At 44.3% G+C, this 25,873-nt stretch overlaps 1 long non-coding RNA gene across 1 annotated transcript in view; it reads left to right on the forward strand.

Annotated features, from left to right (window-relative positions):
* LOC138844986 (uncharacterized) overlaps nt 1–25,873 on the forward strand; it is a 77,495-nt gene that overhangs the window by 40,730 nt on the left and 10,892 nt on the right. The gene's annotated exons all lie outside the window — the stretch shown is intronic.

Genomic DNA, 25,873 nt, shown 5'->3' on the forward strand with positions numbered 1-25,873 from the left:
GTTGAATTTCAGGGCACTAGATTACACCACAGCGTCCTTCCTTGACTCTGACTACCATCTTACTGGTCCCTCTCCTGCATTTACCTCCAGCCCCTGATTCACCTCCAGTCCCACAATCACCCTGGGTGACTACCGTGTCATCTGGGTGACCCAACCGACAGCTCCTTGACCTTTTCAACCCTTTGACCTCCATGTGACTTTCTTTAGTCTCCCCATTTATGGAGAAACCTTGAATCCTGTCAGTTGCCTCAAACTATTCTACCTCCAGAACCTTAAACTCTGGTATCCTAGATTCTGGCTTCAACCTTCCCTTTGCTCCTTCTGGGCATTTTATTTGATCTTAGCAAGATCTCCCAACCTTTGATTTTTCCATTTCCTTTTAGCCTATGAGTCTCTTCCCTAACCAACTAGCTCTACAGATCTATTACCCTAATGTGCCCTAATCTTTTCATCTAACCCTTTTGTAAAAACATACAGGCCTTCCAGAAGGCACCTCCAGTTCATTCCTTACTCCCATTCCCCCATAGCAGTTACTTCAAACTTTCTATTCTTTCCCCTACAACTTCTATGTGCTATTCTACTTTTTTTTTTTTTTTAAATAACACAGTGGCTTCATTTAATACCTGGCAGAGAAAATTACATTTCCCCCATACCTGGTCTAAAATGAATCCTCTGGTCTTAAGTTAAAGTCATTTCTACTCCAAATTTTATCTTTGTCTACTTCCTCATAGGCCTTATTATATCAGTTAACTCTCTGTTATCCATAGTGGCTCACTCTCTACTTGCATTCTCTGAAGTTTCTACCCCAAGTAAATCCCTGTTCACTAGACCGATCTCCTGCCTGGGAAATATCTTCTTTGAGAATTGCTTCAGGAGCACGATTGACAGAAATCAAGTCAGAAAAGGGAAATGATTTTTAGGAACCAGAATTAGGAACTGGGGCTGGCATTGTGGCACAGAGGGTTGTAGTGTTGTGGCTCAGAATGTTGGTTCAAGTCCTGGAATGCAGCTCCCTGCCAAAGCACCTGGGAAGGCAGCAGAAGATGGCCCAAGCACTTGGGCCTTGTACTCATGTGGGAGACCTGGAAAAAGCTCCTAGCTCCTGGCTATGGCCTGGGCCAATGGCTGTTCTGGCCATTTGGAGAGTGAAACAGCAGATGGAAGATCAATATCTCTATCTATCTCTTTCTCTATCTCTATATCACTATTTCTATCTCTCTCTCTCTTTCTCTGTTATTCTTTCAGCTAAATATATATTTTTAAAAAATTAGGAACTGGCCAGGCCAGCTCTCTGCTGTGGCCAGGGAGTGCAGTGGAGGATGGCCCAAGTCCTTGGGCTCTGCACCCCATGGGAGACCAGGAGAAGCACCTGGCTCCTGCCTTTGGATCGGCACGATGCGCCGGCCATGGCAGCCATTGGAAGGTGAACCAATGGCAAAGGAAGACCTTTCTCTCTGTCTCTCTCTCTCACTGTCCACTCTACCTGTCAAAAAAAAAAAAAAAAAAATTAGGAACTGGAACTCTAACTTTTTTGAGTTTCATAGGTCATTCCAGTAGAAATGTCAAGTACGCAGTTTGGAGATGCCCATGTATCTTTAGGAAAGAGATCAATGTTGTATATCTCACCTTTTTCAAAATTCCAACTTTCTTACTCTGATGTATCAAAGTTAAATAAGTAGGCATAAACTCGATAGGAGGTATCCCTGGAACTTCTTTTCTTAGGTTTTTCTCCAAAAGTCCTTTAAGTTTGGAGATATAAATTTTATTTTAAATATTTGTTTATTGGTATCAACACTGTCGCACAGCAGGTTAACGCCCTGGCCTGAAGCACTGCCATCCCATATGGGCGCTGGTTTGAGACCCGGCTGCTCCACTTAACATCCAGCTCTCTGCTATGGCCTGAGACAGCAGGTGAAGATGGTCCAAGCCCTTGAGCCCCTGCACCTGCGAGGGAGACCCAAAAGAAGCACCTGGCTCCTGGCTTTGGATCAGTGCAGCTCCGGTCATTGTGGCCAATTAGGGAGTGAACCAGCGGATGGAAGACCTCTCTCTCTCTCTGTGTAACTCTGACTTTCAAATAAATAAATAACTCTTTTAAAAAAAAATTTCTTTATTTGAAAGAGTTACAGAGAGAGAGGAGCAAGGCTGGGGAGCGATATTTTCCTTCTGCTGGTTCACTCCCCAGATGCCCACAGTAGCCAGCTCTGGGCCATGCCAAAGCCAAGAGCCAGGAGCTTCATCCTGGTCTCCCATGTTGATGGCAGGGCCCAAGCACCTGGGCCATCCTCCAGTGCTTTTCCCAAGCCATTAGCAGGGAGCTGGATCAGAAGTGGAGCAGGCAGGACATGAACCAGCGCTCATATGGGATGCCCGCATCACAAGCAGTGGCTTAACGCACTATGCCACAATCCCAGCCCCTGGACCTATAAATTTTAGATCATTTTGAATGCAAGTCTGTGATGTTGAAGAATTTTTTCATCGCAACCTCCTTATGTAAAATCCAGAAAAAATTCTCTACTTTTTGACTGAACAGGAAAGGAAGGAAAGTGTCACTCTGGATCCTTATTAGGAATTCCTGTTTTACATTATTGAAGAACCACTTAGGGACGATGTTAGAAAAACTGGCTTCCAGAACTGGGCCATCATCCCATATGCATGCCAATTCATGTCCTGTCTGCTCTGTTTTTGATCCAGCCACCTGCTAATGGACAGAGAAAAGCAGCAGATGGCTCAAGTGTTTGGGCCCCTGCCACTCATGTGGGTGGCCTGGATGAGGCTCCTGGCTTCAGCCTGGCCCAACACTGGTCATTATAGCTATCTGTAGTGAACCAGGGGATGGAAGATTCTCTCTCTTTCTCTCTCTCTCTCTCTCTCTCTCTCTCTCTCTCTATCTCAATTTCTTTCCTCTCTCTCTACTCTCCTTCTTTTAAATCTTTTTTATTTTTATATTTCCAAAAGTCTTCTTAGACAATGACTTTCTATTTCTCTGGGAATCAAAATTAACTCTTCTACAAATGCTTCAACCTCTGCTTTTGAGTAACATCTCCAAACAGAGTACATGTTACACTTAGGAGTAGGGAGAGAAAGAGGCTGAGAAGTGCTGATGAACTCTTGGGTAGCATGACTTTGACCTGTGATTGAAACTGCTCCTCAGAAGTTCATTATATCCTGAATTCCCTCTGCTAAAATTGCATTTTACTTTTCTGATGGATGATTGCTTTGGCAGTCTCAGTAGTTTCACATTATCTTATTTTGCTTTCAACTCAATGCACTCTTCTGTCATGACAACACACGTTGTTTGTAAGTGTTACCACAATGTACATTTGAACATTCATCAAAAACTTGAAGATTTCCTGGAGCAGGATGGTATTCATCAGCATTTTGCTGTCAGAGTGCAGCTCTGCCAGGTGGTCTTCTGTCTTCTCTTTGATTCACGAGTCAGAGCTCAGATAGATGGAAAGCTAAAAACAAAACGATAAACTAGCATTACTAAAACTAGAAGAATCTTTTAAATTTACCTACTCTTTTCCAGACATCAAGCTATAAAAACCATTGCCAAGATGATATTTTATAATCTGTTCCTACTTCCTCCCCTCTCTGCTTTCCTCTCATCTTGTCTTCCTTTTTCTCTTCTACCCACACACATTTACTGAGCACTCACAGTATGCCAGGTCCTACATTAAACAGTAATGATACAGTAATGAACAATGATCAATTTCTACTTTCAGTATTCCGTTCAGTAGAGGAAATATGTTCTTATACCCGGGAACCCAGGTGGGACATCTGTGTTCCTTAATCCAATTGCTTGGATAATCAAGCAATATAAATATGGAAGTAAAGCTTGAACTTATTTTTTATTCAAAAAGATTTATTTATTTACTCAAAACTGGGATATATATATATATATATATAGAGAGAGAGAGAGAGAGAGAGAGAGAGAGGAAGTGAGAGAGTGCTTCTATCTGCTGGTTCACTCCCCAGATGGCCACAACAGCCAGGGCTGGGTAAGGCTGAAGCCAGGATCCAGGAACTTCATCCAGGTCTCCCATGTGGGTGGCAGGGACCCAAGTACTCAGGCTATCGTCCACTGTTTTTCCAGGCATATTGCACTCTGATATGGGATGAGTTAACCTGCTGTGCCACAATGCCAGTACCTTGAACTCATTCTTTAAAAGACAAACAGAATTAACCAAGCAGGCAAGAAGGAAAGGGCATTCCCAACAGGAAAAGAAAACATCCTAAACAACACTATAGAAGACTGAGACTATGTAACAGATCTGTGAGTGAGGGGCTTGGCTGGAGCATAGTCTGAATGTACATACAGGAATGTCTTGCTCACTCATTCTTGATGATCTTCCAGAAAAGAAAATTAGTCCTTTGAAACTTCTTTAGTAGAAGCTTTATAAAGCTGAGAAGAATAAAATCTGATTCTATGTCATTTAGTCAGAAGTGTCATAGCGCCAAATATATAAAGAAGAAACTCAAAGGAAATTGTTCATTCAACTTTCTTTTAGAACTAGTAACTCTTGAAGTCACTCTCATTATTCACTGAGGGCAATGGCTATTGATAGGAATCGCCAAGGGAGTATTTCTCAGTTATCTTCAGCTGATTTTCCTGGCAATATTCCATTTGAATCAAAAGGATGTTGATTCCACTTCTCATAAGAGAAAGGCACATGGCTAGCCTCGTCGAGTAGACTCCAAACCTCAGAGAGCACCACATGAATTTGATTCAGCCTCAGGAAGTCACGATCTCTACCTGATGTGGCCTGTAAGTCGAGTTATACTTAGAAGAAGGCTCTTTAAGGACTGGTTATTTACTTCCTTTTGCATTCAGGGACAGGAAGTGATAAATCTTAAAACAAGGGCACAGAAATGTCAGAACTGATATCACTGACAGTCTCCTGATCTCTCTGTCCTTCCTTTTGATCTTCCTCCTTTGCCCATTCTCTCTCCCTCTCTCTCTCTCTCCGCCCCACCATTTTTTTCCTTCTTAATTTCTGTCTTATGATTAACAGTATCTCCTTGGGCATTATAAAATTTCTGCTTATAATACTTGAGTTTCTAACTTGTTTTTGTAAAGAATAATTTCAAAACTGCAGATTCTTTGCTTCGTAGGGAATGTCATAACTTGCTTTTATGATTTCTCATGTATTCCTACACTTGACAGAGCCACACTTAAAATGATGGACTTAGTATCTCTGAGTCACTTAGGAAAATGTCACTTGGGAAGTATCCAGTCTGTCATTGGCCCTTCCCTGTTCAGCATTTTTAACAGGGATATGCATGAAGACATAGATGTCAGCATTACCAAATCTGCAGATGACTCAAAGTCAGGAAGGCTAGCTAAGACCATACACGACAGGATCAATTTCCAAAACAATCTCAATCGACTGGAATGCTGATATGAAACTAATAGGATGCAATTTAAATCAGAAAGAAGTAAAGTCCAATGTGTTCAATATTAAGAAAATCTGCAGAAAATTCAAGTCCTATATGGACTAGATTTTAAGATTTTTATTGAATATGAGCTTAACATAGCCTTTGCAAAGCACGAAGCAGCTGTTGAAAAGGCTAACATATTCATCAACTTTGAAAAGTAGGGTATAATAGACCCTAGTAGGCCAAAGGAAGGAATTGTCTTTCTGTACTGTGTACTCTCATGCCATATCTCAGGCATGATTTTCTTTGGTTAAGGCAGAACAATTGAGGTAGGTGGAGAAGGAGGGGCGGTGAGAGGTAACAAAACTAGAACAGAGTCTATAAAGCTTTTCATATGAAAAGGGAAGAAACAAATAGCTCTGTTGAGTGTCTCTACCCATTCCAAGATCAGGATGAGCCAGAGAATAGCTGAAGAAGGAAACCGCAACAGTTTGTTGACTCCCATCTCTATCCCACCTATGTTCCCTCTCTCTGCCCAGCTCCTTCTCTCCCTGTGAGTTCTGAAATGAGTCCAAACCTCTCCCACCACAAATTTTTCTATCATAATTAAGGTATGCGTAGGGTCAGCTCCATGAGTGGATGGTCTGTGCTTTTGGATAGGCCCTGCACTTAGATATACCACCTGCTCAGTTTAGTGTCTCCTTTGTGAAAGTCTTTTTTTTTATTTATTTTCAGTACTTGAAAAATTAAAATTTTATGTGTTTATGGTAAATGACATGACGATATAATCTATGTAGAGAATATGGAATGGCTAAGTTGATCTAATCAACATATCCACGACCTCAAATATTTACTGTTTTTTGTAGTGAGAACCCTTAAAATCTACTCTCCTAGCCCTCTTCAGGTGTACAACATGTTGTTATTACCACAGTCACCATGCTGTACAATAGAGCTCTTGAACCTTCTTGACATTCTTAACAACTCTAGAAAAAGAGCCCTGGCAGTTTCATTTTGCAGAGACCCACGAATTATGTAACCAGCCCTGGGTGGAGAAAACATTCTTTGATTCTTAGACCAGTTGGAGTTTGCCAAAAAGAAGTTTTACTATGAAAATGTAGAAGCAAACAGACAACACCAGCAGCACTGTTAGTAAGCAAGAATAAAACTGCAGATTATAAATTAATCCCAAAGTAAACTAGCAAGGACAGTTAAGCCAGCCTATAGCTTCTGGCTCATATTTAGCTGCCAAAATAGTAAATTAAGATAAGCACATGCTCTGAGATGGATTCTGGTTTGGCAGCAAAACCAAACTGGATGTGAACCGGCTCCATGCCAGGAATGGGCCCTAGGTCATTGGCTGAAATAGTTCCATTGTCATTTGCCAGGAGCCTGATCCTAACCCCTTCCTTCTGCCTCTGTCTTTCCACTGGAGATCCCTAGAGCTCTGACTTGTTAAGTTTGACTCCACTTTATATTGTTTTGTTTTGTTTTGTTTTAGTCAGTTGAAAAGGTCAGTTACACCAAGTGGAGAAACTAGGCAGATAGGCTCACCAAATTTAGCTAACAAAAACACAGGATAGGGACCAGTGTCATGGTGCAGGAGGTTAACTCACCAAACTGGGACACCTGCATCTCACAGGGAACGCCGGTTCTAGTACCGCTGTTCCACTTCCAATCAAGCTCCCTGCATCTGGGAAAAGCAGTAGAAGATGATCCAAGTACTTGGGCCCCTGCCCCCAACGTGGGAGATTCAGATGGAGATCCAAGCTCCTGGCTTTGGCCTGGCCCAGCCCTGGCCATTGAGGCCATTTGAGAAGTAAATCAGTAGAGCAAAGATCTCTCTCACACTCTCTGTCTTTGTCTCTCCTCTTTCTATAACTCTGCTTTTCTAACAAATGAAATAAATCTTTAAAATTAAATAAAGGATATACGAATTTTAGATAAAAATGGATAATTTAAAATATTTCAATGATATATATGAAAAGTTATCTATCTGAAATTCAAATTGTATTGAGTATGTTTTAATTCATTAATTTTATTTTAATTACTAGTATTTTCCCTTAAAAACCTAGCATTATGGGCACCTGAACACCCAGGAGGTGCCTGTTATCCAACATCCTTGAAGTCCATTGGCAACTATTTGGTTTTCTTTGGGAACCACAACTATCTCTTGGCCTAATCTGATGTCAAATCCTGTACTTCTGCAGTGTCTGCCTTCCCTCTAGTTCCCACTTCAACAAGGGATTAGGAATGATTAATGGGGGAGCCAGCATTGTGACTTAGCAAGTTAAGCCGCTGCCTGCCCCTGCTGCCAGCGTCCCACGTGGGTGCTGGTTGGAGTCCCGGCTATTCCACTTCCAATCCATCTCTAATGTGCCTGGGAAAGCAACAGAGGATGGCCAAGTACTTGGGCCCCTGCACCCACGTGGGAGACCCAGAAGAAGTTCCTGACTCCTGGCTTTGGCCTGAAGGAACCCCAGCCATTTAGGGAGTCAACCTGTAGATGGAAAATTCTCTCCCCCTCCCCCTCCTCCTCCCCCTTCCTCTCCCCTCCCCCTCTCTCCTTCTCTGACTTTTAAATAAATAAATGGCTTTCAAATAAATAAATAAATAAATAAGGCAGAGTTAACGAGAGGCAGAGAGAGAGAGCAAGGGGTCTTCCATCTGTTGGTTCACTCCCCAGATGGCTGCAACAGCCATAGCTGCGCCGATCCAAAGCCAGGAGCCAGGAGTTTCTTCAGGGTCTCCCACATGGGTACAGAGGCCCAAGGAACTAGGCCATCTTCTACTGCTTTCCCAGGCCATAGCAGAGAGCTGTATTCGAAGTGGAGCAGCCAGGACTCCAACCGGCGCCCATATGGGATGCTGGCACTGCAGGCAGTGGCTACACCACAGCACTGGAACCGTAAATAAATCTTTTAGAAAAAGAAATAATTAATAAGTCCTGAGTGTATTGAACAGTTATGTATCATTCATATGATCAATTATTCCAATTTACTCAAGTTCTTTCATAATTTTCTTTCTAAGTATCCCAGAGAGGCACTATTATTAGATTCTGCAACAGAGACAGTGACTAGTTTTGTCACCATTAGGCCCACAGTAGCCACCATACTGCATGGCACCTGTTAGAGTTTAATAAATAGTTGTTGAATGATTGAATTAATTAACTGAAGAGTAAGTTTGGGACAAGTTGATCTTTGGGACAGATGATGTTCAATTTTATTCCAGAGGGAAAGACTAAGCCAGTAGCATTAACATTTAAGAAAATAATTTTTGATTTCAACGCCCAAAAATCTTTCCTAGCTTTAGAAGTCAACTTGATGGTGTTGAGCAGTCACAAGCTTCCCACACCTGGCTGTGTTCACAGGGAGGCTGCATATTCACCTGCTATGAAGCTGTGCCACAGGGGCAGTGAGAATTCATTGTCAGACTGCTTCTGACTCTAATGCACGCCCATGTCCCGCCTTCCCCAATTTTTCAGCTTATGTCACTGAATCCTTTTCTTCCTAGGCCTAGGATGTATAATATATTAATGATATGCCAGCTACCTTTAGTTTCAGATCTCACAGGGCTTGAATACAAAGGAGTGGCTTCTATTAGTGGAAAGTAAACATCTCTTAATTTTTCAGTTTACCTTTGATTTATGTGTTTCTGTGTCTGTCAATGGTCTGGTTCTTCTTGGCCTTTTTCAAAAGGAACATGGTGTAACAATTGAAAATGTGTGACTACATATCTATGGGGGAAATGTTACAAGTATTACCCACAAAAGCAGTAGAAGATGGCCCAAGTCCTTGGGCCCCTGCACCCGCGTGGGAGACCTGGAAGAAGCTCCTGGCTCCTGGCTTTGGATCAGCACAGCTCCCACCATTGCGGCCATCTGGGGACTGAACCAGTGGATAGAAGACCCCTCTCTCTCTCTCTCTTTCTCTCCCTCTTTCTGCCTCTGCCTCTCTGTAACTCTGCCTTTCAAATAAATAAATAAATATTTAAAAAAAAAAAAAAAAGAATGGTTATGCTACTCACACCTTCAGATAGTTCTTTCTTTCTTATTGAAGGGATGAGCTTGGGGTTTACATTAATAGTTGTGTTCTTGGCTAATACTTTTTTTTAAGATTTATTTATTTGAAAGGCAGAGCTACAGAGAGGCAGAGGCAGAGAGAGAAAGGTCTTCCATCCACTGATTCACTCCCCAGATGGCTTCAATGTCCGGAGCTATGCTGATCTGAAGCCAGGAGCCAGGAGCTTCCTCTTGGTCTCCTGCATGGGTTAAGGGGCCATCTTCCACTGCTTTCCCATGCCATAGTAGGGAGCTGGATCAGAAGTGCAGCAGCTGGGACTCTAACAGGTGCTCATATGGGATGCCAGCACTGAAGGCGGTGGCTTTACCTGCTATGCCACAGCACCAGCCCCACAACCACTCCAATAATCTTGGAATTCTTATATATCTCACTAGTATTTTGATGTTATATGAGGGAAAAGGTGAGATATTTGGGGTGGAATTTTTGTGCATATTTGAGCAGTGTATGTAGTGTGTGTGTGTGTGTGTGTGTGTGTGTGTGGTTGGGGAGGTAGTATGGGAGCTGGCGGCTAGAAGTGTAATGCCCACAGGGCTAGGGTAAGGAGTCTGTGGTAGTTCTTCAACATTTTTGTCTGCTGTGAACACAGTATGTGCAGTGTGTGCATGTATACATGTGTGTGCAAGAATATGTAGGGATGGGGACTGGCTCTGTGGTGTAGCCTACAGCACCAGCCTCCCACATAGGTGTCGATTTGAGTCCCAGTTGTTCCACTTCCAATCCAGCTCCCTGCTGATGGCCTGGGAAAGCAGTAGAAGATGGCCCAAGTGCTTGGGCCCCTATACCCACATGAAAAACCCAGAAGAAGCTCTTGGCTCCTGGCTCCTGGCTCCTGGCTCCTGGCTCCAGATCAGCTCAGCTCCAGCCATTGCAGCCATTTGGCGAGTGAACCAGTGAATGGAAGACCTTTCTCTGTCTCTCCCTCTCTCTGTCTGTAACTCTGCTTCTCAACTAAATAAATAAATCCTAAATAAACAAGAAGAAAGAGTACAGGTGTAGTGGATGGAGCCCTGGTGTGTTGGCAGGTGGTGGACCAATAGACAAGGTTTATGACAAATGTATTTGTTTGGCAGATGTGTGCAGTGTGATGATCCCCACGGTGACAGTGAGACCCTATAAGGAGGACTGCCAAGTCACCATTGCACAGTGTTTCTGTCTGACCTGCTTATCCTGTTTCCATTGTCTTCAGGAACCAGGAAGGTATACTCAATGATGGCTCAGAACAAGCCAACTGTGAATAAAAGAAGACCTTTAACCCCCTTCCTGTGGGTCAGTCATGCCCAAAATACAAGTGGGCAGTGGGGTTCAGACCCAGGGCTTCCCCAGTTATGCCCTGGGCATGACCTTCAATGTGCTTTCTGAAAGCCCAAGGAAAAGGATACACCCAAGATGTTTCCTCCCCAAGGGCTTTGGGTTCCTCTCAGCATCCCTGAGCCTGAGTCACAGGGCACACAAAGCTCTCTGTTCATAGACAGCGTTAATGTTTCATTCACCTCTGCCCTGGAAATTTGTAGACCCTTAAGAATGTGAAATCTGGAAAGATCTACAGAGATGCTCTAACTACTGGTTCTCACTCAGGATAATGGGGGAAGGAGTGAAAACTGTCATAATATCTGAGACTTTGAGAGTGGGGATAGGAGAATGGTTCATGTTCCAGGGAAATTAAAAAATGCTCCTTCAATAACTTCGATGCCATTTTTCCTCATCTAATGGGACACTTTAGAAATGTCTAAAGTGCTTTTTTTTTTTTTTTTTTTGACAGGCAGAGTGGACAGTGAGAGAGAGAGACAGAGAGAAAGGTCTTCTTTTGCCGTTGGTTCACCCTCCAGTGGCCGCCGCGGCCGGCGCACTGTGGCCGGCACACCGCGCTGATCTGAAGCCAGGAGCCAGGTACTTCTCCTGGTCTCCCATGGGGTGCAGGGCCCAAGCACCTGGGCCATCCTCCACTGCACTTCCTGGCCACAGCAGAGAGCTGGCCTGGAAGAGGGGCAACCGGGACAGAATCGGGCGCCCCGACCAGGACTAGAACCCGGTGTGCCGGCGCCGCAAGGTGGAGGATTAGCCTATTGAGCCACAGCGCCGGCCGAAAGTGCTTTTAAAAGTTGTATAAACACAATGAGAAGATGAATGTATGAGAAACTAGATGAGCTTCCCTGACCTGACCACTGCATAATATATGAGGATAATTCAGGAACTCTTTAAGAAAATGCAATTAGGCCGGCGCCACGGCTCACTAGGCTAATCCTCCGCCTAGTGGCGCCGGCACACCGGGTTCTAGTCCCGGTCGGGGCGCCGGATTCTGTCCCGGTTGCCCCTCTTCCAGGCCAGCTCTCTGCTGTGGCCAGGGAGTGCAGTGGAGGATGGCCCAGGTGCTTGGGCCCTGCACCCCATGGGAGACCAGGAAAAGCACCTGGCTCCTGGCTCCTGGCTCCTGTCATCGGATCAGCGCGGTGCGCCGGCCGCGCCGGCCGCGGCGGCCACTGGAGGGTGAACCAACGGCAAAGGAAGACCTTTCTCTCTGTCTCTCTCTCTCACTGTCCACTCTGCCTGTCAAAAAAAAAAAAAATGCAATTAGGTCAGCGCCGTGGCTCAATAGGCTAATCCTCCGCCTATGGTGCCAGCACACAGGGTTCTAGTCCCGGTCGGGGCGCCGGATTCTGTCCCGGTTGCCCCCCTTCCAGGCCAGCTCTCTGCTGTGGCCAGGGAGTGCAGTGGAGGATGGCCCAAGTCCTTGGGCCCTGCACCCACATGGGAGACCAGGAGAAGCGCCTGGCTCCTGGCTTCGGATCAGCTCAGTGCACTGGCTGCAGCACATTGGCCGCAGTGGCCATTGGAGGGTGAACCAACGGCAAAGGAAGACCTTTCTCTCTCTCTCTCTCTCTCTCACTGTCCACTCTGCCTGTCAAAAATAATGCAATTAAAAGATAATTTTATGTAAGGGCCAGTGTAGTGGCACAATAATTTAAGCTGCAGCCTATGATGCCAGTATCCCATATGGGTACAGGTTCGAGTCCTGGCTGCTCCACTTCCAACCCAGCTCCCTGCTAATGTGCCTGGGAAGGCAGTGTAAGATGGTCCAAGTGCTTGGGTTTCCTGCCATACACATGGGAGACCTGGATATAATTCCAGGCTTCTCTCTTCAGCCTGGCCCAGCCCCAGCCATTGCAGCCATTTGGGGAGTGAACCAGTGGGTGGAAGATCTCTTCCTCTCTCTCTGTAACTCTACCTTTCAAATAGATAAGATAAATCTTTTTTAAAAAGATGTTTATTTTTATGCAAAAAACTAAATCCATGTACATGTGAAGGGTATGCCAAAATGTTCATGGAAAAATGCATATTAAGAAAAAACTGTGCGTGGACTTGAAAATTCTTTAAATGTTCATCGATTGATTTGAAAGGTAGAGAAAGAAAGAATGAGCTCTCATCCATTGGTTCACTCCCCAAATGCTTGTAATGGCCAGCACTAGACCAAGCCAAAGCTGAAGGCCAGGAACTTAATCCAGCTTTCCCATGTTGGTAGTAGGATCCCAAATCACCTCTGAATCCCAGGATCGACATTAGTAGGAAGCTGGAATCAGGAGCCAGAGGTAGAGCCAGAGCCACAGCCCAAGACAAGGATCTAACCCAGGTACTCCAATATGGGATGCATATCTTAAATGCAAGGCCAATTATCTACCCCCAAGACTTTCTGATCATACCTAATATTCTCTTTTACTTTGAGCATGCCTCAAAAAACACTCATCTCAGCCCAAACCAGAAGCTCTAGATGTGGGTCTCTAGGCCTAGGCAACTTTATAAAACTCCTGGAATATTCTACTATTCAGCCTCAGGTGAGAATTGCAAGAACTAAATTGTTAGAGGCATGGGAAGTCTTCTTTCCTCTCCTCCTACCAGCTGAAATTTGTTGACTAAAATAAGTTTTAAGATCACCTAATTCTATGTATTGAACAATCCATTACCTAATCCTCTGTGTTTCTTTCCTCTTTATCACCTGCCAAAAGCACAACCTAAGGAATGAATTTAGAAATTAACATATCAATCTCAAAGTATCCTGATAAGTTTGTTCCTAAATAATAATTTGAATTACTCCATTGAGGTTCAGTAATTTCTTTCATTTGTTCATTAAGTCATTATTAGGTTCATTATTAAGCACCTATTATAAGCTCATACACTCCTAAGAACTGAAGATGAACAAACGAACAAGATACAGACCCTGCCCTCAGGAAAAATTGACAAGGCAAGAGGCAGTTACCATTGGTGTGATGCACGTTAATCAGGATGCGTGCTGAAGGGCATTTGCCTGAACTTGGGCAAGTGTTAGAGACTCTTGTCTAAGCTGAGATTGAGTGGGTGAAAAAGATCCAAAGTGCAAAGGCCAGGAGAAAAAACAGAAAAAGTAAACAAGCAAAGAAATTCAACAAACCACAGGTGGTTTAATATGACTACAGCTTAAAATTCAAAGTGGGTAGTGACTAGCCATAAGGCAGGAAAGGTTAGTAAAAGCCAGGTTATAAAGGGCCCAGTATATCATGTTTGGAGTTTACATTTTATTCAGGTAGGGTATCATAGAAAAATTTTAAAAGCCACCCAAATGAATAAAATTAAGAAGACTGACAACATCAAGAGATGATAAGGATATAGAGTAACCAGAATTCCTGAAACATTCAATGTAATGCCCACTACTGCCCTGGGATTCAGTGATTTTCTTCCAGGTTATATACCCCAACACACATGAGCGCTGGTGTCAACCAAAAGATATACACAAGAATGTTCATCATAGTTTTATTCATAATATCTAAAAATCCAGAAATGATATAAATATCTATCAATAAAAAGGGCAAATAAATTGAAATGTATTCAGAGAATGAAATATTACATAGCAATAAAAATCAGCGACTTATACATGCCACATACTGGATGAATATCAAGATATAACATTGTATGGGGCCTGCGCTATGGCTCACTTGGTTAATCCTCCACCTGCAATACCAGCATCCCATATGGGCACCGGGTTCTATTCCTGGTTGCTCCTCTTCCAGTCCAGCTCTCTGCTGTGGCCCAAGTAGGCAGTGGAGGATGGCCCAAGTGCTTGGGCCCCTGCACTTGCATGGGAGATCAGGAAGAAGCAGCTGGCTCCTGGCTTCAGATCAGAGTAGCTCTAGCCGTAGCGGCCATTTAGGGGATGAACCAATGGAAGGAAGACCTTTCTCTCTGTGTCTCTCTCTCTCTCATTGTCTAACTCTATCTGTCAAATAAAAATAAATAAATAAAAACACATAACATATAAAAAAATTATTTGTAAAAGACAATCTACTGTATGATTCTACCTATGAATTTTTAAAGTAGGCAGAACTAGTCAACGATGACAGAAATCAGAAGAGTTAGTTACCTTGTGGGTGGGGTATAACTCAAAAAGGGGATTTGGGGTGGGGTATCCCTGGAATGCTGGAAATGTTCTATATCTGGATCTGGCATAGACATTTAAAAATACGTCAAAGCCATAAATATAAGATTTGAGTACTTTACTATTTGTAACATATCTGAATAAAAAATCAAAATAAAAAATAGAATGACATAACAAGATTTGCATTTTATAGTGACCACTCCAGTTATAGAGTACACGAGAAGCAAGGAGAAAAATAAGCAGTTATTCCAGAAAGAGATGATAGTGGTCTGAAATAGGGGGTGAATGGATTCTAAGTAGAAAAGGTAAGGAAAAGGAGTCTTGATACTGCCTTAGGTGGTAGAGGAGGGGGAGGGAAGTGTTAAGAGTGATTCACAGGATGCTGACTTAGGCAGTAGGATGAATGGCAAAGATATTCACTGAAATGAGGAGCACGGGAGGTGTAGCAGACTTGAAGTCACACTGACCACATGAGGAAAACTCTGGGAAGGAGAAGAACTGGGTGTGTCCAGATGGGCCATCCACTCTCTCCAACTGGTCTGATGAGATGTTCATAATCTCAGTGTGAGTCACCTGCATTTTGTTAGCACTGGAAGAACAGGCTGCAGCCAGTCAGAGTGGTTGGGGGAAGTAGTAAGAGGCCACTGTCACCTTCTGAATAGGTATCTGTGGTTTGAAAACAAGGTATGTGGGGGAAAAAGTAGATTTTAAGCAATGGGTCTCAAGTTCCCTGGACACCAGGACACAAAAACGTAAGGGCAGACTGTCAAAGTATGAAATAAATACACTTACACCATCTCTAGCTGTGTGATGAGGAGTACAGGTGTTGAGCCTTTGAGAATGCCTTTATGTAGTTGTGTGACATGAGGGGTAGTGAGGAAGAGCCAGGGCTCTGGGGCCAGACAAGGTTCAAATCCTGCCTCAACTACTTGCTCATGTTATGACCAACAGCAAGTCAATCAAACAGCTGTAGCCTCAGTTTCTTCATTTGTGAAATGTGGCAAATAATACCCACCTTTCTAGATGTGATGTTTCAGTAAATTCATATACGTAGGAAATGTCAGTCCACTGGGAGTTTTCAATATATGTGGCTTTCCCTTTCCTCTTGTTAAGGACAAAGAATGTGTCCACTGTTCAAGTCACATAATCCAAATGGTCAATTCAGACCACTTCACCAACTACCAACTACATCCTCTGAAGACTGGTTTTTGAAATCTTTTTCTTTTTCTTTTCTTAAATATAGATTTGTTTGTTTGTTTGAAAGGCAGAGTTACAGAGAAAGAGCTCTTCCATCCACTAGTTCACTCCCTAGAAGGCCACAACGGCCGGAGGTGCACCAGGAGCCAGGAGTTTCCACATGGTTGCAGAGGCCCAAGGACTTGGGCCATCTTCCACTGCTTTCCCAGGCCATAGCAGAGAACTAGATTGGAAGTAGAGCAGCCAGGATTCGAACTGGCACCTATATGGGATGCTGGCACTGCCGGCGGCAGCTTTACCCACTAGGCCACAGCGCCGGCCCCTGAAATCCTATTCTATAACCTTTCTAGACTGAGTGTGTCAAGTAGACATGGTGTCCCTTTGATGTATGGTATAAAAAAGAAACCATTAAGAGCTCTGGGAAGTCTCTTTGTTCTTGTCCATTCCATCTCTGACTATTTTACAGGATTCAGACATTGAATAATTGGCCATGTTGCTGTAGTTTAAAATCACCAATTTAGAATATCTTAGGATTGGTTTGGCAGCATTTAATCAAAATCTCTAAAACAATACTGACTAAAAAATACAGAAATGTAATTTTTCTCTCTCATATACAAGTCATACACAAGACAGCCCTCTGGTAACAAAAAGGCGCCTGCTACATTGTTGTCCAACATCTAACCATGTGGCTTCCATCCTCAAGGCACTTTATGCCTTAAGATGGCAGGTGCAGCTTCCCACTTCTTGCCTCTGTTATAGGCAAAATAAGGAGAAAAGGCCCAAGAACAAGAAAAGGTGCTCCAAGATTTGATAGAGGTTTTTTTTGAAAGATTTATTTATTTATTTGAAATTCAAGAGTTACACAGAGAGAAGGAAAAGCAGAGAGAGAGAGAGAGAGAGAGAGAGGTCTTCCGTCCACTGGTTCACTCCCCAGATGGCCACAACAGCTGGAGCTGTGCTGATCTGAAGTCAGGAACTTCTTCTGGGTCCCCATTGTGTGCACAGGGATCTACGGATGTGGGCCATCTTCTGCGGCTTTCCAAGGCCATAGCAGAGCTGGATTGGAAATGGAGCAGCAGGGACTCGAACTGGTGCCCATATAGGATGCCGGCACTGCAGACATACCCACTATGCCACAGTGCCAGCCCCTTAACTAGTGTCTTAATGGCTAGGTTAAATGCCCACTCCTCTTAGCTGTTTTAAAGCCTCTATCTGATAGTTTCAACACCTGATTCGTGTGACTTCTCTGCTTGTTGAGTGCTCTGTCTCTGGGGCAGTGGGTTGTTTATTTATTGATTTTGGTATAACATCATTATTTATTGTATGGTAGACACTGTGCATAGACATAACAGAAAAGACTGAGTTAATAGTATTTATGCCCAGAAATGCTTATAACTCTTCTGCTATTCAGGCGAATGTTTTGGGAGACTGGGTCAATCTAGCCGTGAATTAGTTGAACTTGGATTTTATTAGTTATTTCTATTTTCTTTGTTATACCACAGCCTTCATATTCCTGTGGCAATTGTTTCTTTAGGTATACAGTGCAGCCTAGGATGCTGAAAACTTTTTCAGTTTTCTGGTTCTACCCTCAGCCTCCTGTATGCATGCTTGTGCCAGAGACAGGGTTTCTGTCCACGCTCCTGCAGCTCCCAAATAGTAGACTGCTGTTGCTTGCGGCATGATTCTGGGTTCATAGGAAAAAGAACTCTCCATTGTGCTGATCCAACTTCAGTCTCAGGCAAGCCCTATGCTCTGGCACTCAGGTATTGAGTTACTTCTGCCTCAACTTTCCATTCCTTTAAACTCTGCCTTGTGTCTGTATTTGTGGTTGGTCTTCGACCTGAGAGAGCTTCTTAAGGTTAACAGAATTCTACTTCATTTTGGTGCAGAATCTGGGGCCCAAAGGAGGTTTCTAGTTTCCTGCTTGAGAACAAAGGATTTTTACTTCTGTTCTTCCCCCAGCAGCAGTGGCTCTTTGCCTTGGTCACAGAGGTGAGATTTTATTTTCCTCTACTCTAGAAGCAAACTGGTTTTACTTCTCCCCAAGAGGCAACTGCAGTTTTCCAGGTTCTGGAACTTAACAGAGGCCTCGGCAGAGGGCTCCTTAGGAGAAGGGGAGATGTGGATTGAAGGACACAAAGTTTCAGTTAGGCAAGAATGAGCTTTAGTGCTTCACTGCACAGAAAGGTAATGATAACAAATATTAATGCACTGTATCTTTCAGAGTTTCTAAGAGTAGATTTAAATGAATGTTTTTGCCATAGGAAAAAGATCATCATAAGTACATGAGGTTTTGGATATGTTAATTAGCTTGATGTAATCATTCCATGATGTAACACTATATATATCAAAATATCACATGCCCCATAAATATTTGCAGTTATTTGTCAATTTAAAAGTAAAATGTTAAAGAAAAGATTTAGTGCCCCTTCCCGATTGCATAAGGCTTTGGTTTGCTTTGAGAGCAGGGTCTGGAAAACTGGGTGGGATTTTGTGTCTGGTACCCCAGGAGTCACTGATCACGGTCTCACCTGCAACCCTGGGTCTTCTTTCTCCAGAGTAGCTTATCATTCAGAGTTCAGTTTGTTTGCTTGTCTCATGGCCTCAACTCTGTGGTGGGACCAGGAATAATTAAGATTTTTATAGATTATCTGGGTTCTTGTGCTATTATGGTGGGATTCATGTTCTCTTGAGGCTCTCTGCATCAGAGGCAGAACTCGCTCTTGCAGCTCCTTCACCAGAGAGATGCTTCCAGCAGGGAAAAGATCCCAGGACAGATCCGACTGGCCTGGTCATAACTGTTCTTTGTCATGTGCTCAGACATGCACCGATCACTGCCCACAGGAAACAGTACTATGGCTGGCCTCACCTTGGACAGGGACAGGAGTTTCAGAAACTCCCACCGAAAGAAGGTGTGGAAAGAATGCCTAATAAGGGGCCGGCACTGTGGCATAGCGGGTAAAGCCTCCGCCTGCAGTGCTGGCATCCCATATGGGCACCAGTTCGAGTCTCAGCTGCTCCACTTCCGATCTAGCTCTAAGCTATGGCCTGGGAAAGCAGTGGAAGATGGCCCAAATCTTTGGGCCCCTGCACCCATGTAGGAGACCCAGAAGAAGCTCCTGGCTCATGGCTTTGGATCAACACAACTCCGACCATTGCAGCCAATTGGGGGAGTGAACCAGCGAATGGTAGACCTCTCTCTCTCTCTCTCTCTCTCTCTCTTTCTCTGCATCTTCTTTTCTCTCTGTGTAACTCTGACTTTCAAATAAATAAATAAATCTTTTTTAAAAATGCCTAACAAGCAAGAAGAGTATTCTGCCATTGGATAAATGGCTTTATATATATAAAAAAGGCAATATAGCACAGGGCAAAATGTTGAAACAGTATAAGAGCACACACAGTGAGAAACAGCTTTCCATTCCAATCATATTGCAGTCATTCATAGACAACAGACAATCACCATTAGAAATTTCTTTAATCGTCAACTAGAAAGTTTCTCTGCATAAACATACACACACAAACATACACATCTACTCAAAACAGATGCTCTTTCTTAACCAAACCTCCACTTAGCTGACTCATAAGATTAACCAGCACTCTTCACATTCTCTCTAAAACACACAATGAATACTTACGGCATCCATGTGTCTCCTTCTACCAGGCAAGTCTCATGCTTACAATGCCAGCAGTGCCTTGTCTAAGCCTGCTTATACCTGTTGTAGTTATTATTACAGTTAAATAATTCAATTAATTGTTACATAAACTGAAGAAAATGAATGCAGAGGCAGGCACCGTGGTGCAGTGGGTTAAGCTACTGCTTGTCATGCCTACATCTCATATGAGAGTGCCTGTCCTGTGTTGGCTGCTCCACCTCCAATCCAGCTCCCTGCTGATGTACGTAGGAAGGCAGAGGATGATGGCCCATGTAGGAGACCCGTATGGAGGTCCTGGCTCCTGGCTTCAGCCTGGCCTAGCTCTGGCTGTTAGAGGCATCTTGGGAGTGAACCTGCAGATGGAAGATCTCTCTCTCTGTGTAACTGCTTTCAAGTAAATAAATGAATTTTTTAAGGTTTTTTTTTTTTTTTCCAGAGGCAGAGTGATATGGGGAGCAAGGGAGAAAGAGAGACTCTTCCATCTGCTAGTTTACTCCTCAAACAGCCACACCCTCCTGGGCTGAGCCAAGTTGAAGCAAGGAGTCAGGAACTCCATCTGGGTCTCTTCTGTGGGTACAGGGGTCCAAATACTTGGAAAATTTTCTGCTGCTTTCCCAGGTGCATCAGCAGGGAGCTAGATTGGAAGTGGAGCGACTAGGACTGCCAACTGGTGCCCACATGGTATGCCATTGCAGGCAGTAGCTGAACCCACTACCACTACACTATAATACCAGCCCTCAAAAAACAAATCTTAGGGGCCAGCACTGTGAAACAGTGGGTTAAACTGCAGCTTGCAGCACCAGCATCCCATAAAGATACCAGTTTGAGTCCTGGCTGCTCTGCTTTTGATCCAGCTCTCTGCTAATGCATTTGGGAAAGCAGCAGAAGATGGCCCAAGTCCCTGGGCCCTGCATCCACATGGGAGACACAGAGAAAGCTCCCAGCTCGTGGATTCTGCCTGGCATAGCCCTAGCTATTGCAGCCATTTGGGGAATGACTCTCTCTCTGACTCTCCTTTCTCCTCTCTCTCTCTCTCCCTTTCAAACAAATAAGCAAATTTAAAAAATAAATAAATAAAGGAAGCCAACAGAAAAGATCTTTAAAAAAAAGGAAAGAAAATGATTGAAGAAGGAATAATCACTTATGCATGATGCTTGGAAAGAATTGATAAAGATGTTTTTCTAAAAAAATCTATCAAATCTTGGGCCAGTGTTGTGACACAAGTTAAACTGCAGGTTGCAACACCACCATCACGTATCAGAGTGCTGTTTCAAGTCCCAGCTGCCCTTCTTCCAATCCAGCTTGGTGCTAATGCACCTGGGAAGGCAGCAGAGGATGGCCCAAGTACTTGGACCCCTGCCACCCTTGTGGGAGACCAGGAGGGAGTTTCCATCTCCTGGCTTTAGCCTGGCCCAGTCTTGGTTGTTGTGGTCATTTGGGGAATGAACTAGTGAATAGAGGATTTCTCTCTCCCTCTTTCCCTCTCTCCCTCTCAGTAAGTAAGTAAATAAATAAATCTTTTAATGGGTCTGTCAAATTTGCTGTGGGAGAAACAACCAGAAAGTACTGAGAGAAAACTGAAAAAAAAAAATCAAGAAGTTGTGCTGAGATTGCTTCAAAGTGGCTTAAGTATTCTACTGAGAAGATCATGAATGGGTAGCAGATACTATTTGGGTTGCCTGCATCCCATATAAGAGAGCCTGGGTTCAGGTTCTGCTGCCTCCACTTTCAAAACCAGCTTCCTGCTAATGTGCACCCTGGGAGGGTCCCTGACACTCACATGGGACACCTGGATTGAGTTCCAGGCTCATGGCTGGCCACATACATGCAAGCACCATGTATGCACGCACACACACACACACACAGGATTTAGCAGTCAGCAGTCAGGAAATGTGTCTCTAATAAAATGACATTTGACCAGAAATCTGAAGGAAGTGAGTCGCCCATGCAAATATATCCGAGGGAATAGCATTCCAGACAAAGAGAACAAGTGCAAAGATACAATATATGCCTTTGACGGTAGGTGACTGGCTATAAGACAGTCTGGGTCACTCATATACTAGAAAGCTATGTGACTGGTTACATACTGGAGCAGATGCCATGGAAATGTCTCCAGACACATTGCTAAATAATAAAAGCAAGCCACAGGTTACTTTTCTATTCATCTGGGATAATGAGAACCTCCTGTCCTATATAACATTACAACATATTTGGGTGGGTGGGGGGAACTATGATGAATACAAAATGAAACAGAAAGAAACAAAAAGTGTAATTTTTTTTTGACAGGCAGAGTGGACAGTGAGAGAGAGAGAGGCAGAGAGAGAGAAAGGTCTTCCTTTTGCCGTTGGTTCACCCTCCAATGGCCGCCGCGGCTGGCGCACTGTGGCCGGCGCACCGCGCTGATCCGATGGCAGGAGCCAGGTGCTTCTCCTGGTCTCCCATGGGGTGCAGGGCCCAAGCACTTGGGCCATCCTCCACTGCACTCCCTGGCCACAGCAGAGAGCTGGCCTGGAAGAGGGGCAACCGGGACAGAATCTGGTGCCCCAACCGGGACTAGAACCTGGTGTGCCGGCGCCGCAAGGTGGAGGATTAGCCTATTGAGCCACGGCACTGGCCAAAAAGTGTAATATTTTAATTCCATACTATCAGTTGGTAGGATTAAGTAGACACCATCTTGGTCCATCGGGGCTGCTGTAACAGAATACAATAAACTGGGTGCCTTGTGAAGAGCAGAAGTTTTCTTCTCGGTTCTGAGTGGTGGGAGATCCAAGATGAAGATACCAGCAGATTTGCTTTCTGTTGAAGGTCGACTTCTGGGTTCACAGAAGGCTGGTTATGACCTCACCATGTCCTCAGATGGCAGAAAGCATGCAGTTCTCCTGAGGCTTCTAAGGGCCCTAATCCCCAATCACCTCCCAAAGGCCTTACTTCCTTATGGGATCACAGTGGGGGAGGGGGTGGGGTGGGAATTTAAAAAAATTTTTTTTATTTATTTGACAGGTAGAGTTATAGACAGTGAGAGAGAGACAGAGAGAAAGGTCTTCCTTCAGTTGGTTCACTCCCCAAGTGGCCGCTATGGCTGGCGCTGCGCCGATCCGAAGCCAGGAGCCAGCTGCTTCCTCCTGGTCTCCCATGCAAGTGCAGGGGCCCAAGCACTTGGGCCATCCTCCACTGCCCTCCCGGGCCACAGCAGAGAGCTGGACTGGAAGAGGAGCAACCAGGATTAGAACCCGGTGCCCATATGGGATGCCGGCACCACAGGTGGAGGATTAACCAAGTGAGCCACAGTGCCAGCCGGGGTGAGATTTAAATGTTTGAATTTTGGGAGGACATAGTCTATACCAGACCAAAAAATTAGCACGGTCAGAGGATTTGGATAAAGTCAACATGAGTGAACTAACAGGAATACGATTTGTTCTCTAATGTGTATGTTAAATAATGATAATTTTCTCTTAGCCTTTTCCAAAGTTACACTTCATATTTCTATTTAGCCCCTTGCAATACTGATTAGAACTTTTGGATCTATATTGAAATATAGACTAAAAATTATTGAAGCCCAAAGTTATCTGAGCACTATGGTTTCATGTGGCATCGATGTTCTTTCCTGTTACAGAACTAGGCAGTATTGTTTATGTCAAGTTAATGAGGATGGAATGTTATTTAAAAAAAAAAGATTTATTTATTTATTTGAAAGGCAGAATTACACACAGAGAGAAGGAGAGGCAGAGAGAGAGAAGTCTTCCTTCTGCTGGTTCACTCCCAAATTGGCCAAATGGCTGGAGCTGTGCCGATGCTAAGACAGGAGCCAGGAGCTTCTTCCAGGTCTCCCACGCAGGTGCAGGGGCCCAAGGACTTGGGCCATCTTCTGCTGCTTTCCCAGGCCATAGCAGAGAGCTGGATCAGAAGTGGAGCAGCTGGGACTCGAACCAGCGCCCATAGGGGATGCTGGCACTGCAGGTGGTGGGTTTACCTGCTACACCATAGCACCAGCCCCTGGAATGTTATTAACCCAGGCAATATCAATGTATCTGGCTAAAGCTGGGAAATGGCAGAGCAGGAGAGATTTAGTAATATAGAAAGTGAGACTAGAGTTAGGAGTAAGAATCTACAAAAGATGTTTACTTTTCATTTTCTGTGCTTCTCTCCTAATTAAAAACATTTAAATCATACTCTCATAATTGATTGTGTTAAACAAATAAAACTGAAAAGTTATCAAAACACTGAGAGAGTTCCCACCTGGTCATGGCAGGTAATTCTATTAATTTGTGATTGTATTTGTTATTCCAGTATTTTATTTAGAATTTTTAGCCATTTTTTAAAAAAGATTTATTTTATTTTTTATTTGAAAGTCAGAGTTACACAGAGAAAGGAAAGGGAGAGGGAGAGGGAGAGAGAGACAGAGAGAGAGAGAGAGAGAGAGAAAGAGAGAGAGAGAGTCTTCCATCCAATGGTTCACTCCCCAATTGGCCACAATGGCCGGAGCTGCACTGATCTGAAGCCAGGAGCCAGGAGCTTCTTCTGGGTCTCCTACATGGGTGCAGGGGCCCAAGGACTTGGGCCATCTTCTACTGCTTTCCCAGGCCACAGCAGAGAGCTAGATTGGAAGTAGAACAGCCAGGTCTTGAATCAGTGCCCATATGGGATGCCGGCGCTTCAGGCCAGGGCGTTAACCCACTGCACCACAGTGCTGGTCCCAGCCACTTTCATTAATAAACTTGGTCTGGCTAGTATTCATTGTATGTGTCAGTTTGGTCTGAGGATTCTGGAAGGTTTATACAACAAACTAGGAAGTTTACCAATTTTTTTCAATACTCATTAATTCATTAATTTGCCAATCCAATAAATCTTTATGTAATATTAAATTTGGAGGCTGCTGTGATCAGAATATCTGTGTCCCTTTCCTGTGTATTTGAAAGTCAAAGTGACAGAGAGAGGAGACACAGAGAGAAAGAAATCTTCCATATGCTGGTCCATCCATCCAAATGGCCACAATGGCCAGAGCTGGACCAGACCAAAGCCAGGAGCCAGGAGCTTCTTCCCTGTCTCTTCACTGTGGCATGGACCCAGGTACTTGAGCCATCCTCCGCTGCTTTCTCAGGCACATTAGCAGGGAGCAGGATGGGAAGCCTAACAGCCAGGATTCAAACCAGCACAACACTGGCCCCCCAAATTCCTATCTTGAAAGCTAATCCTCAATGTGAGAGTATTTCAGGTGTGGCCTTTGGTACGTGATTAAGCCATGAAGGAGCCTTTATGAATGGAATTAGTGTCCTCCCACATAACAAGTCCAATGGAGCTCATTCACGCCTTCCACCAGGCCAGGACACAGGGAAGAGGCAGTATCCATGGAAATGGGGTCTCACCAGACACCAAATGTGCAAGTGCCTGTTCAGTCTCCATCACGGTGAGAGAGAAATGTCTGTTGTTTAGAAGCCCCCCAGCCTCTGGTACTGTGCTAACAGCAGCCTGAATGGACTGAGACACAGACTACAGTAAAAAGACAGCTGAGATTCCTGTATCCACAGAACGAGCCTTCATTGTGAAGTGAGGCAGACAGAAAGAGATAAAGTACATTTTTAAAAGTTTTTTTAAAACCATATATAACGGCTGGCGCCACGGCTCACTAGGCTAATCCTCCACCTTGCGGCGCCGGCACACCAGGTTCTAGTCCCGGTCGGGGCGCCGGATTCTGTCCCAGTTGCCCCTCTTCCAGGCCAGCTCTCTGCTGTGGCCAGGGAGTGCAGTGGAGGATGGCCCAGGTGCTTGGGCCCTGCACCCCATGGGAGACCAGGAGGAAGCACCTGGCTCCTGCCATCGGGTCAGCACGGTGCGCCGGCCACAGCGTGCCGGCCGCGGCGGCCATTGGAGGGTGAACCAACGGCAAAGGAAGACCTTTCTCTCTGTCTCTCTCTCTCACTGTTCACTCTGCCTGTAAAATAAATAAATAAATTTTAAAAAAATAGTAAGCACTTTGCAGTAAATGAAACCTATGCAGCTTTAGGCTTGATCATCTGAGCAGGTCTCTCTGAAGAGGTGATACTGAAGCTGAGATCCAGAGGATTCAAAAGGAGACAATAAAGAGAAATGCGACTCCATCAGTCATGCCACTGTCACAGTCAGACAAATAATCTCAGTGACTCAAAGATCATGCATTCTGTACA

The sequence above is a fragment of the Oryctolagus cuniculus genome, chromosome 1 (assembly GCF_964237555.1).
Source record: "Oryctolagus cuniculus chromosome 1, mOryCun1.1, whole genome shotgun sequence".
NCBI lineage: Eukaryota > Metazoa > Chordata > Mammalia > Lagomorpha > Leporidae > Oryctolagus > Oryctolagus cuniculus.